The 12,243-nt window shown below is 38.3% G+C and overlaps 1 protein-coding gene across 1 annotated transcript in view; it reads left to right on the top strand.

The window, feature by feature from the left end:
* Bulli (regulator of MON1-CCZ1 complex protein bulli) overlaps positions 1 to 12,243 on the top strand; it is a 214,775-nt gene that overhangs the window by 86,796 nt on the left and 115,736 nt on the right. The gene's annotated exons all lie outside the window — the stretch shown is intronic.

Raw genomic sequence — 12,243 nt, 5'->3', positions numbered from 1 at the left:
AAAACTCGTCAACATGAATCCCAAATTACCCACCGTTAGATCATTGCCAAAAACACATAAAAAGGACATTCCCATCCGACCCATCATAAATAGCCGAAATAGTCCGACGTACAAAACTTCACAATTCCTCCAGAAATTTCTCAAGAAACATTTTTACATTCTACAACAAACACCCTATAAAAAAACTCAATAGAACTATGGGAAACCTTAAATAAATTTAATTTACAACCTAACCACATAATGTGTTCTTTCGACATTACCAACATGTACTCGAACATTCCCGCTAAGGAAACTATAGAAATCATACGAAATAATCTTTCCAAACACAGCACCTTAAGTCTATTAGGAGTAGAAAAATGCTTAAAATTTCTAAATTTCATTCTTCATAATAATTATTTCGCTTTCAGCAACAAGATATACAAACAAGAAGGTCTAGCCATGGGAGATCCCATTTCGGGAATACTCGCCGAAATTTACGTGGATAATCTCGAAAATACTAAAATAACAAATAGCGTTAATGAATTGTGTCTTTGGCTACGCTATGTCGATGACACATTAGCAATAATAGATAAAAGTTGCAACAATAGTGAAGACATACTAACCTACTTAAATAGCCTAGACAACTGCATCAAGTTCACCAAAGAGGACGAGGAAAATAATTTAATCAATTTTCTCGACATCACAATTACCAGGACCTTAAACAATTTTGATTTCCAAATTTACAGAAAACCTTCGTTCACTCCTACAACCATAAAACAAAATTCTCTTCACCCACAGTCACACAAACAAGCCTCATTTTACAGTTTAGTGTACAGAGCACTAAAAATTCCCATGTCAACTGCCAACTTGAAAAAAGAAATAAATACCATAAAAGAAAAGGCTAGTTTCAATGGATACAATCCCTGAATCATACATAAAATAATAAAGTGAAATTGAAATTGACCACGAACCTCTCCCCAAGGGAAAGAAACAAATCAAAGTAGGCAACCTTTACCTATACTAATCCCATCATGCATCAAATCGTTACCCCTTTAAGGAAACGTGATATTAAGATAGCCTTTAAGACCCAAAATTCAAATCAAAAGTTATTCTTCAACCACAACAAGATAAACTTGGACAACAATAAATTTTTGGGTTCCGGCATTTACAGACTGAAATGCGCTGAGTGCAATAGTTCATACATCGGTCAAACTGGAAGAAGCTTCACAACTAGATATGCAGAACATTTTAATGCCCAGAAACACAACAAACACTCAGCAATGAGCATCCATATGAAGGACACGGGACACAGTTTCACCACAATTGAACAAGATCTCCAAATTTTAAAAAGACTAGATAAAGGCAGACTCATGACCGAGTTCCAGAATTTGTACATTTTCTTGGTCCAAAAATACAACAGTAATAAAAGTTTAAATGATCCAGTAGACAACCAAAGACCTCTTTATGAACAATTAATAATTTCGTTCAATAAGTTAAATCTGAAAGACAAAAGACTAGTTGACGTCCTCAAAACCACCTCTTCAAGCACCCCCACTAAGCCGTTCAACTTATCACGCCCCTGTTCTCCCTCCAATACACGCAACTCCTTCCCATGCGCCAATCACAGGCCCACAGCCGCACCTTCTCAGGCCCACTCCCCTCCACCAAGACGTCACACATACAATACGAGGAGCAAGACGTTAATGACAGCCAGTGCTTTACAAACCTCTTAGCAATAAGGTAACAGCCCAACAACACTTAAGGTAAGTTTTAACTTCACAGTCTCAATTCCTTAACGCATTCATTCTTTCTCTTTTCCTGTCATTTCACTCAACTAATTAAGGACTTATTACTTCCTTTCAGATTTTCACATACGTAAGACAGCTCAACATTAATTACATCACAACGTTTTCGACTGTCGCCCATTCAACCAATAAAACTGAAATCCCAAACTTCAACAACATAAACACACGGAAAAACTTAAAAACACCAGTCAATTGGGAAAATTTAACGACATTTCAACCGCCCTATTTCAAGCCATTATTTTAACTTTTTCAACATGGTTCATTTTTAATATAATATCAACTGTTGTTTACATGCACTAGGCACTCCGTCTTCATAGAGAGTGTCCAACGGAGGTGATTAGCCCATGGATACTTCGACGAACTATTTTGTTTGAGTCTAAAATATAATTAGTCAACATAAACATCCAAGTTGAATTATGATGTAATGCAACATTTTTACATGAGCTGGTTATAAATCACATACAAAATTGCACATCTGGAAGCCATTTCTGATTAGACTGCACCAGGACCGCATTATTAAGGTCCAAAGAAATTTTTTTCTTAAAAATGGAAATTAATACAAATTTTGGAATGCTTTTCCATATTATTTTACAATGTAAAATACGCGTACAGTAAATTGTAATTATATGTATTCTGCATTCATTCTCAATATTTGTATATAAATTTTAAACTGTCTTCGAATAAGGAAAGAGTTGTTCAACTAATATGTTAACATCTTGTACTATATTGAATAGGTTGAGTTAAAATAAATTTCTTATGTTATTACAAATTAAGATTCTTTCAATACGGAGAAAATGATTTTCATTACTTGTAATTACTTTAACTACCACTATTGTCAATACTGTACATATGACGGCCTTGTTTTGAGTGAAAATTCACCAACATACTCACTAGTGTAACATTTTAAAATCAATTTGATATTTGTTAATGATAAGATCTTGTAAATGTTTTTTAATGTATTCACTCATGCAACATATTTTTATAATTTCCAACCAGATGTCTGGTAGAATTTTGAGGTATTTGATATGACTGATGATGCCCCACAGAAGGGGCGAAACATGTCTCAAATATTATTAACGATGTTCAACTAATATGTTAACATCTTGTACTATATTGAATAGGTTGAGATAAAATAAATTTCTTATATTATTACAAATTAAGATTCTTCAATACGGAGAAAATGATTTTCATTACTTGTAATTACTGCTTAGTACGATCACATTTTTCCTAGCCCTAAAAATGTTATTTGTCATCCCTCGTGAAACAAACATGATTTCCAACTCGAGTAAGATACGTCACCACAGTTGCGTGATTATGGAAAAGGGCTTTAAATTCCTGAACTTCACAGGATAAGTTGCACATTCGGGGAGCAAGCCGTTATCCTCAAGAATGTTCAGTTTTGTTTGCCGGTTAGCAGCAAGATTGCTGAATAATACAGTGAGTCTATTTGTGCTTGTATTTCATATTCCATTCAGAAATTTATTTTGTGTTGAGTGGTACAGTGAGGTGTAGCAAATATTTGATGCTTGATATGGTAGTCTATATCTAGATTACGAACATAATTGTGTGAAAATGACTAGCGTGGTCCATATTTGTCTTGTGAAAAATGAAATGGCATACGGTTTTTAGTGCCAGGAGTGTCCGATTACAAGTTTGGCTCGCCAGGTGCAGATCTTTTGAATTGATGTGCGTAGGCAACCTGCATGTCGTGGTGAGGATGAAATGATGATGAAGATGACACACCCAGCCCCCATGCCAGAAGAATTAACCAATTATGGTTAAAATTCCCAACCTTGCCAGGAATCGAACCCGGTACCCTTGTGACCAAAGGTCAGCAGGCTAACCATTTAGCCATGGAGCTGGATTTGTCTTGTGATAGCTTAGTTATGAATAAGGAAAGAGTTGTGAAATTCCTTACTAATGAAGACAGAATTAAAATATTCCAGAAAGTGGACTGGCATCCGCATCTTTAAGGGCGCAGGGGTTGGAATTATTGAACTCGCACCTTAGAGTTTCGAGTCGTGTGACCAGAAAATAATGTTTAATAACCCACTGTTCCAATATAAAAACCTTCTACTAACGTTTGTTTTAGAAAGAGTGTGATCTGCAATAATACTTTGATATTTTTATCAGCCTCCGTGCCCCACCAGAAAGGGTTTTCATATTTGTTCTCTCGTGTTTTTCACGCCTTTTAATACTTTCCGCTCATCATTAGAAATGGTAGATATAGTTTTCTCTATACCCATGGATACAAGACGTAAAATGCCCTTCTGTTGTTTTCCTAGCCTTTGCTTAAAGGATTGCAAAGAAATTGGAAATTTATTGAACATCTCCCTTTGTAAGTTACTCCAATCCCTAACTCCCCTTCCTATAAATGAATACTTGCCCCAATTTGTCCTCTTGAATTCCAGCTTTATCTTCATATTGTGATCTTTCCTACATTTAAAGACATCACTCAAACTTATTTGTCTACTGATGCCATTCTTTGCCATCACTCCACTGACAGCTCGAGCAGCTCGTCTCCAATCCTGGTGAGGGTCCCATACACTGGAACCGTACTCTAGTTTGTGTCATACCAGAGACTTATATGCCCTCTCCTTTACATTCTTACTACAACCTCCAGATACCCTCATAACCATGTGCAGAGATCTGTACCCTTTATTTACAATCATATTTATGTGATTACCCCAATTAAGATCTCTCCTTATATTAACACTTAGGTACTTACAATGTTCCCCAAAAGGAACTTTCACCCCCATGAACGCAGTAACTAAAACTGAGAGGCCTTTTCCTATTTGGGAAACTCACAACCTGACTTTTAACCCCGTTTATCGCCTTACCATTGCCTTCTGTCCGTCTCACAACATTATCGAGGTCATTTTGCAGTTCCTCACAATCTTCTAACTTATTTATTACTCTGTACAGAATAACATAATCTGCTAATAGCCTTATCTCTGATTCCACTTCTTTACTCATATCATTGATATATATATATATAAGAAGTGCCTGCTGTCATTTCTTTGTGGATACAGTACTTTTGCATCCATCTCTTGGCACAGGCCAGAGTAAAGTGTAGCTTCCACCGAAGTCCCAGTCAACATCCATGGCTGTGACATTATGGAAGCTGCTGGGGTATGGGTAGTGCTGAGTAATGGCATTCAAAGCACGACTAGTGCATCTGAGTGTTACGAAAGGTGTTGCTCATAGGGTCAGTCATGCTGCAATAGTACTTTCTGACCCAGTGAGGAAAGCAATGGCAAACTACCTCACTCCTCATCTTGCCTAGTATGCCTAATTTTGGTGCTGCCATTGGTTTTTGGGGTTTCCTTATAACCGCATATCCTTTGGTGTTGCTATTTGAGGATCCAACCAGCCTCTGGGCTGATGACCTAACAGACAGATATATAAGAAAACATAAAGATCCAATAATACTGCTTTGAGGAATTCCCCTTTTGATTATTACAGTGTCAGATAAAGATTTGCCTACTATAATTCTCTGAGTTCTATTTTCTAGAAATACAGCGACCCATTCAGTCACTCTTTTGTGTAGTCCAATTGCACTTGTTTTCAATTCAAATAACGTTACAGTAGGTCTACACAACTTATGGTCATCTAATGTATGCACAGTACTCGCAGTTTCTCTTCACACTATCAGTTGATGTCATTACACTATAGATGATAAGTATTCTTGTATTGATTTATGCATCATTGGAGTGACTCATTTCTTTCTTATGATAATATGAATTTTCTGCAGAACCACCGTATCAGTGAGTGAAGTATATTCTTGTTGTCCCAGATAGCCCGTCTTATCTTCAGCTCACGGAAATGCAACTTCATGGCTGATAAGCTTCTCCGGAATGTTGTTTTTATCACTTTCATTAGCTTCATCAATTTTCCTTTGGGCTCAATACACAATATCACTGTCACTCAACGCCTCATGACCTGTTTCAGTTCAGTCAGCTTCAGTCCGACTCGTTGGCTGAACGGTCAGCGTACTGACCTTCGGTTCAGAGGGTCCCGGGTTCAATTCCCAGCCGGGTCGGGGATTTTAACCTTAATAGGTTAATTCCAACGGCACGGGGGCTGGATGTATGTGTTGTCTTCATCATCCTTTCATCTTCATCACGACGCGCAGGTCACCTACGGGAGTCAAATAGAAAGACCTGCACCTGGCGAGCCGAACCCGTCCTGGGATATCCCGGCACTAAAAGCCATACGACATTTCATACATAGTCAGCTTCAAACCACTCAGAAATTCTGTCTCTGTTAGCATTACTACATCCTGGGGTACATTGCAAGGCAGTCGCTAGCACAGCTGATGAAAATTCTTCTCCTTCGTTTAAACTGAGATCTGCTTCCACAATCTCTGGAATTAAACCTGGGTTTTACCATGACTTGGCCATGATGGATTCCTTCTCCATATGCCATGCCTTTGACACTTGACCATTTGCTCGGTCCCACTGTTTACCATGGATAATCAAGAGTGTACAGTATGCATTAAAGTAAATTTTGCGAAAATGTGGAGAGAATTTTTTTGAATTCACAAGTTCAGTTGTTTTTTTCAAATCTTGATAAATACCTGTATATAATGATTGCATTTTGTGATGTCTATTTGCTTTCTGAAAATGTGAAATAATACACGTAACACACAATATATAATTTAAAATGAAATAAAGCTCTGCATCCTGCCTTCCTGATTTGCAAATTGAGTAGGAGGAGAATTTTGACTAGCTCATTAGTGCAGTGCTCACTAGAGATGATCTTGGGGAAGTACCATATTGCAAACACGTTTTCCATATCATAGTCGATTATGTTGCCTTTACAGTCTTGTAATGGGCAGTCACAGTTGAGACATTTTTAAAAAATAATTTGCTTTACATTGCACCATCACAGATAGGTCATATGGCAACAATGGGATAGGAAAGGGCTAGGAGTGGGAAAGAAGCTGCCGTGGTCTTAATTAAGGTACAGCCTCAGCATTTGCCTAGTATGGAAATGGAATACCACGGAAAACCTTCTTCAGGGCTGCCAACAGGCCTGCCTAAATCTGGATACCTGGTAGCCCTGGTGGGGTGACAGTGTACGGGTTTTTTCATGGAAGGAATTTGGTCCCTTCGTAATATTGCAGAGCGTGTTGAAGGTGGAAGGATATAAGGACATTGTGACCAGTAGCTTGTTATACCGAGCAAGTAGCTGTGCAGTTTGGGTTGCATAGCTATCAGCTTGCATTTGCTTCCGAATACAAGCTCACAGCTGCGCGCCCCTAACCTCACGGCCAACTTGCTTCATTGGGACTAAATTAAGTGAAATATTCTTTTAATGGGTGTCTAAAAATAGAATACCGAGCTCGATAGCTGCAGTCGCTTAAGTGCGGCTAGTGTCCAGTATTCGGGAGATAGTGGGTTCGAACCCACAGCCGCCTCCTTCCCACTCCTAGCCCCTTCCTGTCCCATCGTCGCCATAAGACCTATCTGTGTCAGTGCGATGTAAAGCAACGTGCAAAAAAAAAAAAAAAAAAAGTATGTAAAATATTATGTACTTTGTGGTAATGAGGATTTATACCAATCCTGATTGGCTGTAATTGCGAGTTGGGTTTTCACCTTGAAAATTGGGAGAATCCCACCTAAATCTGGATACCTGGTAGCCCTGGTGGGGTGACAGTGTACGGGTGTTTTTTATGGAAGAAACTAGGTCCCTTCGTAATACTGCAGAGCATGAAGATGGAAGGATATAAGGACATTATGATCAGTAGCTTGTTATACCGAGCAAGTAGCTGTACAGTATGGGTCACATGCCTATCAGCTTGCATTTGGGAGATGGGTTCGAACCCCACTGTCAGCAGCCCTGAGGATGGTTTTCCGTGGTTTCCCTTTTTCACACTGGGCAAGTTGCTGGGACTGTACCTGAGTTAAGCCCATGGTCGCTTCCTTCCACTAGTAGCCCTTTTCTGTCCCACCGTCGCCATAAGATCTATCTGTGTTGGTGCGACGTAAAGCAGATCGTTAGAAAAAGAAAAATAAGCTTGTGGTCTTCGATAGAGACTAGTTCACTGTGTGTTTCAGCATAATAATGCTCCATGCCATAAAGTGAGGCCTGCTTGTGAGTGGCTTGTGGACAATAAAATTCCAGGAATGGTCTGGCCAGCGAATAGCCCTGATCTTAATCCTGTCGAACTCGAACGTGTCTGGGATGAACTAGAACAGTGACTTCACTCCAGGACCCAGCGTGCCACATCACTAACTGCACTTTCTACAGCATTGTAGGAAAAATGGTCTGCCATTACCCAAGAGACATTCCAACATCTGGTAAACTGTTTTTTCTCACAGAGTCCACCCCGTATTAAAGTACAGTAAATCAAATTGAACCCTGTGATGCTATAGCCCTGATTGACCTTAGCCTACCAAGTGACCACTGCTCAGCCTGAAGACCTGCAGATTATGAGGTGACATATAGCACAACAAATCCTCTCAATCATTATTCTGTCGGCAGCCCTGAATATGGTTTTTCGTGGTTTCCCATTTTCACACCAGGCAAATGCTGGGGCTGTACCTTAATTAAGGCCACGGCCGCTTCCTTCCTACTGCCAGCCCTTCCCTGTCCCATAGTCGCCATAAGACCTATCTGTGTCGGTGCGACGTAAAGCAACTAGCAAAAAAAAAAAAATCATTGTTCTTGGGTTTCTAAACTCGGGTATCTATTACATTGTCAGGTAGCTTCTCTCGAACCAGCCCTCAGATCCTGGTATATATCCCTGTTGCGGGTGGGAATTGAACCTGGGGCCTCCGGGTAAGAGACAGGCTTGATTAATGTCCATTACTGGGTAGTATATCTGAGGAATACTTTAGACGACAGTTTTGAGTTGGTGTCAGGATACTTTTGATCAGATTAGTATATATATTTGTTATTTTCTCTTTTTATTTTTCCTTTCTTTATGCCTTGTTGTTTTCATTACTTCATTTCTTTTTCTCTTATGTCATTCAGATATTTTAAAATTTTATTTTTTTCCCCAGAGCTTATTAAAGGTGGTGATAAGAATCGTAAACAAACAGTTATTTTTAGACATGATACTGTATAGGCTTTTGGACTTATGCCGTGTCAAGAAAATAAGGTGAAATTCTTTGCGTTTCGCAGAGAACTGTGCTCTGCGTCATCAGAAGAAATCTCGACTGTAAGATTTGGCTAAAAAAATTTTTCTTCCGTAAGTTCCCAGTTTTTTCTAACACTATTTACTATAATCTATCAGCTTTATTGTCCGTATTGATAATTTAAGAATACAAGTATTTACAAATTTAAAGAGTCACTGTTTAAGAAGCCTTTCTCGTGGACAGTAAAAATGTGCTAACCCAAGGAATCGTTATAAGTCAGCGATGGTATAAGGTTGTGGAAATGTTAGAATAACATTGACACAATCAGAGAGTGGCTTAATTCCTGAAGATGACAGAGTGGCCAAGGAAGGCAATTTCTGAAGTACTAAAAACACACTTGGAAACATTAACATTGATACAATGCTCATGCAAATGCTCGAGGAGTATTCTCAAATGTTGCTTGTGTTCCTCTTCATCCTGGGATGTGATAAAAATATCGTCCAAGTAGCAAAATACAAATTCCAAATCTCTAAAAATGGAGTCAGTGTACCTTTGAAATGATTGAGCAGCATTCCTGAGGCCAAATGGAAGTTTTAAGAATTTAAATAAACCAAAGGGAGTGATAAAAGCCGTTTTAGGTACAACTTCTTTTCAAACAAGGTGAAGGGGGCTGGCCCAAGGGCTTTCGGATGAACTGCAGATTCCCAAATCTATCATCTTTTGAAACTCCATATTGGCTTTAATTAGTTTATCAGGGGGTAGTCATCTTGCTTTTGCTGAAACTGGATATCCTACTGTGGAGATAGTATAAAAAAGTTGTATATCTGGTGTGCAGAAGGTTGAGTTGTCATGAAGCAAACTCAGGTAATTCTGAAGTAATTCAGAGTATTTGATGTAGGGATCAAGTAAATGAATGCTTTGTAATGGTTATTGAGTCACTAGAGTTGCAGGGATTGATAAGTTAGTCATGCCATCAATAAGACACTTATGCTTGATATCTACTAGCAGCCTGTAATTTTTCAAAAAATCAGCACCAAGGAGATGTTGGATTTCAGCAGTTGTGAATGGCCATAAAAGTGTTCATCTCAGACCTAAATTGATTTGCACTAAGTCCTCACCGTTTGTGTTGATTGGTGTCCCATTAAGAGCATAGAGAAGTCGTTTACATATACGCTTTCTATCTGCACCTATGGGAGGTAAAACAGATATATCTGCCCCTGTGTCAACTAAAAATTGCTTACCAGAGGAGTGGTCGGTAATGAACAAGTGATGAGAAATGATTTGGCCCACATCGCTTTGTGCTTCCTCTAGCGAGGAGCTTGAGCATTTCCCAAATCAGAAGAGTTTGTGTTAAATGCGCACAGGTTAACCCACATGCTTGCTTTTACACAGTATTTGAAATGGTACCAACATAAAGAACCATCTGTGATAAGGTGTGTGGTATGTGGAGCAAGAACGAGGTTGATGTCAACTTCTGGAATCAAGAACACTATTGATCGATAAAGTAAGTGGTTCAGTTTTGGCTTCAAGTTGAGAAATTCTATCAGCAGTGTGCATACCAGCCAACTTTTATCATCAATACAAGTTTCTCGCAATGTAGGATTGAGATATTTCAGTAACTTTCCGATGTTCAGACATAATCGATTGTCAGTATGGCAATTTCTTAGGTTTTTTTTTTTGCTATTTGCTTTATGTCGCACCGACACAGGGCTTTGGCATGCTGGAGTCCCTTCATTGTACCATATGTATATACTGTATGTATCTTGTTTGACGTAATGTTGGCAACAGTATAGATTTTTTGAATGGAACTCCAACTAGTCAAAGCCCTATAATTGTACCATATGTATATATCTTAACAGTAGTATTATATTAGAATAAGGCATTGTTGTTAAATTAGGTTTTTAGTAATGTTTTAGGTACAATCGCTATTAAGCAGGTTCACCAACAGCTGATGATGACCAGTTTGCGGGTCGAAACCGGTACTGTTTTAATGTAGATAATTTTAAACATTTTGTAAATAAAGTATTGATTAGGTGAAAAACTCATCCTTCATACTTCTATTCTTAAATTATCAATACGGACAATAAAGCTGATAGATTATAGTAAATAGTGTTAGAAAAAACTGGGAACTTACGGAAGAAAAAAAAAATTTTTAGCCAAATCTTACAGTTGTTTAGAACATTACTGTGACTTGGACATCAGTATTTTATGATCAATGTCTAGTCCATCACAGATATATTTTAATTGTTAATTCTTTTTAATTATGTGTTGTTTAGTCGTAATATTTTATGGATGTAAAACAATTTTAACGAACAAATTAATTATAAGAAGGTTCAATGTAAAGAGTCAACCTTGAAATAATCATTTAAAAAGGCTGAAGATGCTTGATATAACAAGCGAAACATGTCCCTGTTAATGTTTGTACTGTAACAAAATGTGCTCCTAGAGACAATAAACATTTTTATGTATTGATTTAAGTGGAAAATAAAACAAGAATTGCAACTATTATAAGCCGGTGTATGTTGAGAATCGTTTAAATTTTTTTCGTGCACGAGTTTTACTGATAGCCCTTTTCAAAAGTTGGTAGGTATGAGTATGTGATAAAGATGGTTGTCTAGTACATTGGTGGGTATGAATAGATGTGTTTTGCATTTGGCTTGAATAATCTAAGATCCAGTCTGCCATCATCATTAGGTTATCCAACGGTTTTTTTTTTTTTTTTTTTTTTGCAAGTTACTTTACGTCGCACCGACACAGATAGGTCTTATGGCGACGATGGGACAGGGAAGGGCTAGGATTGGGAAGGAAGCGGCCGTAGCCTTAGTCCCAGCATTTGCCTGGTGTGAAAATGGGAAACCACGGAAAACCATTTTCAGGGCTGCCGACAGTGGGGTTCGAACCTACTATCTCCCGAATACTGGATACTGGCCACACTTAAGCGACTGCAGCTATCGAGCTCGGTCCAACGTATCATTAGAAGATGCTAATATTGTTCTCAAGTTCACAGGTAATCACTGCATGAAAATAGTGCACATTTAGTCATCATTGATCTGCGTTCCAACAAGGGCACTAATTTCCCTCAGCAACTGTCTGGGCTTCTTGTGACCAAGCTCAAATTCATTTAAAATTTTGGTTACTTTTCATCGTTCGGATTCCTCAAATTCCACTATTAATTGGGTCTTGATGTCCGAGTAATGAGTATTGGATGGCGATCAGTTTAGAAAATTTCTTTAAAAGTTCTGCATAATCCAGTTCAAGCGATCCTAAAATGTGGTTAAATTTCGTAAGCTCAGCTGAGGTACCAGCTGTAGCAAACTGTACTTTGATTAGGATAAAACAGATTTTCATATTTTTATGCCATATAGGTGGTATTT

Source organism: Anabrus simplex, chromosome 2, assembly GCF_040414725.1.
Source record: "Anabrus simplex isolate iqAnaSimp1 chromosome 2, ASM4041472v1, whole genome shotgun sequence".
Classification (NCBI taxonomy): domain Eukaryota; kingdom Metazoa; phylum Arthropoda; class Insecta; order Orthoptera; family Tettigoniidae; genus Anabrus; species Anabrus simplex.
The sequence above is the reverse complement of the archived record's forward strand: the minus strand, read 5'-3'. Positions and strand labels throughout refer to the sequence as shown.